Source organism: Prosopis cineraria, unplaced genomic scaffold, assembly GCF_029017545.1.
Source record: "Prosopis cineraria cultivar Desert tree isolate PC_DT_omini unplaced genomic scaffold, ASM2901754v1 PC5, whole genome shotgun sequence".
NCBI classification, from domain to species: domain Eukaryota; kingdom Viridiplantae; phylum Streptophyta; class Magnoliopsida; order Fabales; family Fabaceae; genus Prosopis; species Prosopis cineraria.
In genome coordinates, this window is record NW_026555336.1 from 16,063,277 (window position 1) to 16,069,526 (window position 6,250).

Sequence of the window (6,250 nt, forward strand, 5' to 3'; positions counted from 1 at the left end):
TGTTATATTTGTTTAAAAATTTATTTTATGCATGGTCAAGTGGAGATATGTAATGAAATATGGCATATTAGAGGGTGGGAGGTCACCTTAGTAGAGTTATTGAATATTAAGTCCATATGACACTGCTGGCACCTCAGGACATCAGGTGCAGTACTTACTCTCTTTAGTGCCCAAAAATGGGTGCTGTGTTGGAAACTTACTCTTCTTAGTACCCAAAAGGGTGCAGAGTTGGAGAATATGCTCCTTAGCATCCGTAAGATGCTGTGTTGGAGTAACAATACCCTAATTACTTATAGTAGGGAGAACCAGTCGTCTGGAAGTGATTTAGGACACCTTGGCTGGGTAGTTCTACCATGGATGGTGAGCTTTGGGACCTTACATGTGATTTGGTTCTGTGGAATAGCCTACTGGTTTAGTAGGGAGTATTGAAGGACTGGATGGTAAGTGGTCATTCATGTAACTTGTGGTGATTTTATATGGTATGTTTATTTTACCTAATTTAAGGCTTGTTTATAACTTGACATGTTAATCAATAATGTAGATTATCTTAGTTATTAAGATTTTTATCTCACCCTGTGATTATCATTTTACAAGTTCTACCTCTGAGACTGAGCAGGGAAAGGAATTGGGTAGGGACTAGTAGATTTGTTACATTATGAACAGTAATGCCCGATTTTGATTTGAGAGGTGTACATAAACTTGTTATATGATATCATATGCTGCCAACTAGGAATGCATATCATTTTATTTAGTTGCACTTGTTTTATACTATGTTATTTTGTATTTTAGCCTAATATTTTATATGATGTGAATATGTGACAATTTTTGTGGTGATGAGCTAAAATACTAATACAAGTACAAGGAATCTTTGATCTATGTGGTGACAATGCATTTGTAGTGTATTATGTGGCAATAGAGGCTAAATAGTGTATATGGTATTAATTTGGTATTTTGGCCATATTAGGTGAAATGGTCATTGAGTGGCTAAATTTTCTATTTGGTATGTTTTTGTGTGTTTGAATGATCAATAAAGTGTATTTTAGTCCATTGGACTTGGTTCAAGCCTCACAATGGGTTAATAGTATAAGTTATGAGTTTTGGGTATTTGGATGCTTGAAAATCGCTTTAAAAACTGACTTTTGCATTCGAGCATCTAAAATTCTCATACAGTATCGGATCGTAACAAAACTTGTACCATTAGTTAACTTATTGAATAAGCTTTGCGTAGGTGTTTGAATCACTCCAATCGAACATAGAATACGAAAATGGCGTGCATTCAAAGTTCATCCAGAAAAGCTATCATGACAGTATTGCTGTCATGGACACATACACTGCGACATATGGTATGGCGAGAAAACTTGCCTCTCTATGCCACATGTAGAGGTGCATGGACCACGAGCTGCGGCGTATGGACCAAAACATTAAAAAATGACATTTTTAGCCCTGTTTTGAAGCGTTTTGCTTCCCAAAACATTTCCACACTTCCAATATCGATATAAATCATTAAGTTTGAGCTCAAATTATCAATTTGAAAGGTTTTTATGAGACCCTAAATATTCCATAATTATTTTTAAAGGATTATTATTTTAACCCTTATATATATAATGTGAGCTAAGGAGTAATCCATGCTCCTAATTATAATTGTTTATTGTGATTGTGTGGTGAATTTTGGTAATATCAAGGTGGACATTACAATTTGTGTGCCTGACAATGTGGATTTGAGAAAGGTTATCTTGAATGAGGCTTACTATAGCAAATACACGATCCATTCAAGAGTTACAAAGATATACCAGGATGTGAAATGGTATTAGTGGTGGCCTGGTATGAAGAAAGATATAACGGAGTTTGTGACTCAGTTTTTGACCTATAAAGAAAGATATACCAGTAGGAATGTTACAACCATTAGATATTCCTACGTGGAAATGAGAGATCGTTTCTATAGATTTTATAACTGGGTTACCAAGAACTTAATCTAGACATGATGCCGTTTGGGTTATAGTCAATAGATTTACTAAATTGGCTCATTTCTTAGTGATTCAGATTAGTGATTCTCTGAAAAAGTTGGCAGAGATCTATATTTGAGAAGTGGTAAAGTTACATGGTGTGTCGAAGAATATAATTTCTGATAGAGATCCAAAATTTACTTTCAAGTTTTGGGGAGCTTTACAGCATGCCATGGGAATTGAATTGAAATTCAGTACAATATATCATCCACAAACAGATGGGTAGATAGAACGGACCATATAGACTTTAGAGGATATGTTGAGAGCCTGTGTATTGGAGTTGAAAGGTAGCTGGAATAGCCATCTCCCTTTAGCTGAATTTGTTTGCAACAACAAGTACTACTCTAGTATACAAATAGCACTGTATGAGGCATTGCATAGGAGAAAATGCAGATTGCCTCTTTGCTAGATAGAATTGAGCGAAAGGAGTATGTTAAGACCAGATATTATGGATCAGACAATTCAAAATATTTAGTTAGTCAGGAAAAAGCTATTAATAGCACAGAGTAGACAAAAGAGTTACGTAGATAGGCGTAGAAGGCCATTAGAGTTCCTGGTAGGAGACCATGTATTTCTAATAGTTACACCAGTGATGAGATCAGGAGATCGATAAGAGCCAAGAAATTGACTCATAGATTCATTAGTCCTTTCAAGATTTTGGAGAGAATTAGACCAATTACCTACAGCATTGCTTTGCCACCACAGTTATCAGGTGTACATGAAGTGTTTCACGTGTCGCAGCTTAAGAAATATCAACCTAATGCTTCACACGTGATAGAACCAAGGAAGATTGGACTCCATGAGAATTTAACCTATAAGGCTGAGCCAGAGCGAATCATAAATATGAAAGAGGAACAGTTGAGGCATAAGATCATTCAATTCATTAAAGTTTTCTAGCGAGGCATGGCTCCTAGTGTTACTTGGGAAACAGAGGATAGAATGAAGCAACAGTACCCTTACCTATTTCTGTAGGTATATATTTATGTCTTTTATGAATTTTGAGGGCAAAATTCTTAAAAGGAAGGGAGAACTGTAAAATCCTGAATTTCTTAATCCTAAGTTTAGAGGTTAATGAAGGGTAAAGTGAAAATTAAAGTGGGATTAGAGATTCGGATGGTTAATTAGTATTTTGACTTGTTTATGTGTTATATGAATAAATATGGGTGATAGGAGTGTGTTTCGGATCAAAGCAAGTGTGCATGGTAAGAATAAATCTCACTGTGCCACGTGCCACGGCTTATGCTATATGCACCGTGGCATATGGATCAGAAAATCACTTCTTAAGTCATGAAATGAGGTGATTTTCAGAAGGAAAAATTAAGAAACACACGAGACAGAGAGAGGAGAAGGGCTAAGGAGCTAGGTTAAGTCATTTTGGAGTGATGGAAGGTGATTCAGATCGATAACTTATCAGGTAAGCTATGTATAACTCTTACCTTCCATTCTACACAAATTTCTCCAAAAATGAGTTATAGGAAAATTAAATCGGTGGAATTTGAGGGGTTTGATTATTGCCCAATAGTAATAAAAAGGTTCTCGGAAGTTAAGTTAGAGCTTTGTGACTGGTTTGGAGCTGAATGATAGAGCTTTGAACCCACAAGCTCAATTTTAGTCTTTTGAGAGAGAAACTTAGGGCAAAAATCTAATTTGAGTGAAATAAGATCGGTTGAGGTGATGTAAAGTCATAATTGGGTAGTCATGGACTTAAAATGGATAAATGAAAAAGAGTTTTCGGATGAATATAGCCCTAAGTGTTAAAAATGAGTTTTTGGTCAAAATGAACCAAATGACTAAAATGTGCCAAACATGTTCAGATTGGCATATTGCACTCATGAATAGAGAATGGAAGCTTAAGAAAAGCTTAAGTGATAGTTGAAATCCACGAGTAACCTTTCTAGTGACAGAAGGGTTGAGGTAACGGAATAACTTCCTTTGTTTGACTGTTCATTGTAACTATATATTAGTATGCTATGTAGTGCATGAAATGGTTTTGAACTAACCATGTTATATAACATTGAGTGATTGTTGTGTGTGAAAAGACTTTTAGTTGAAATGAGCATTGAAATGTGTGCTTTGAAATGAAAAGAATTATTTGTATATAATGTGCAAGAAAATGTGATATGGTAAATGGGAACCTTAAATGGTTCGAGTAAGCAAGATCATAGAGGTGGGAGTTCACCTAAGTGTAGGAGGTGATAAAGACATTTGGCAAGGTTTTCTTAGTACCCTGTTAGGGTACGGTGTTGGAATAATTCTCCTTAGTGCCTTAAAAGGTGCGGTGTTGGAGAAGATCTCCTTAGTGCCTATTAAGATACAGTGTTGGAGATGAGAAACTTCTTAGTATGTTTGGGATACGGTGTTGGAGTCATGATGCCCTATTATGTGTATTGGGGGAAACCATAGTTTATATTGTGCATTAGAATATCTTTAGCCGGGTGATTCTACCACTGCAGGTGAGTTCAAGACTAATGAGAGTATACATTGGTCTGAGATGAGCCTATGGTTTCGTGTCAGGGTGATTTGGAGGTTTAGTTGGTAGATATCATACTAGTATAGTATGCGATATGATGAAATATCTTGATATAACATGGAATCCTTTGTGATTGAGGAAATGTTAAGAAAGGAAATGAGACATGATATGAATGCTATTTTATGAGTTTTAATGATATACTATGTTTACTTTCATACTTTTGCATGTGATAGTCAATAGAAGTGAGTTATTCTGTTACTGAGATTTTTATCTCACCACTGTGGTTACATGTTTACAGGATTGGGAAGTGATCAGGCCAAGGGAAGAGAGTTTGGACCGGCTTGAGTTGTGAAGCCATGTACTCTGGGTTTATGCAATGAACTAAACTGAACGATTGTATATATAAATGTATATGAGTTGCCATAGGGTTGCATGCATGTATTAAATTGAGTTTTGGTAAAATCAAGCCCGATTATGTGTATATGTGTTATTTGAGACCAAAGGGCTTTAATTTGAGTATGATTGTGTTGAAATGGTTGTTTGTGTTAGTAAATCTTAAGCTAAAAGATAAATTATGATGAAATGAGTAATTTGGGGGGTAAGATTGTATTGTGAATATGATTGCATATGTATAAGTTGAGAAATAGCCAAGTGGGCTATGTTATGCCAAGAAGTAACATAGTATGTGAAATTGTAAATATTGGAAATTGGCCATAGAGGGGTCAAATTTTGATATATGAATATGATTGTGATAAATTATGATATATCAGGTGTATTAGATCCTTTTGGACTTGGTTCAAGGCCTAGTGTGATCTAATGAGAGAAAGTGATCGAATTGAGCATTTAGCTGTGCAAAATTTTCAAAAAAAGAGACTTTTTGCCCCTGAGTATCTAAATTTGATCAAACCATTAGATCGTGTCCCACCTATTTCATTAGTTAGTATACGAGCTAAGCTTCGTGTGGGCGCTTGAATCACTCCAATCGGATGTTGTATGTGAAAAATAGCGCATGCTAAAAGTTCATCATTTTTGCTGTCAAAATGACAATAGAATTCGGACAGACACACCACGGCGCATGGAGTGACATGCTGTGGCGCACAACACAGACAGGGTGAGCATGTGACTCTGTGCCACATGCTGCAGTGCACTGACCTTCCGTCGCGGCGCATGTATTAAGTTTCAATTTTTATGTTGTGTTAAATTGCAATCAATTGATATAGGAATGCTGGTGGGGTATGTCCACTATGTATTTGAGAAGTGTATAATTTACTTCTGCTATGTTTTCTTTCTTTGATGTAGGGTGATTTAATTGATTTCATAAAGTAAGTCTTCGGCCGAAGCTTTTGAAATGAATGATGAATGCTAAGAGGTAGTGGTAACACCATAATCTCTCTTATATTATGTGAAAATATGAGAGGAGGGTTACATGATCATAAAGCTATGATTGAGTTTAGTGATATTCATGTAGAGAAATATGAGTGGTTAAGATAGAATTTGTCCCTCATGTTAATTAAGAGATATTACTGAGCCCCTCGATAAGTAAGGCTGAGAAAAATATATGGCCATACTATAATGGAAAGAGTTTTTTCATTGTTATGTCAGTCTACTTAAAGATCAAGAAAGTAATGGTTAAGTAAAGGAGAATGACAATTTCATGTCTTACACTTGACTGAAATATCGTGTGACAAAACGGATGTGATACAGTTATATGATAGGTTGCATTGGATCATCAATCCCCATATGATTGGGTAGTTGCAATATCTTGCTAGAAGCCACT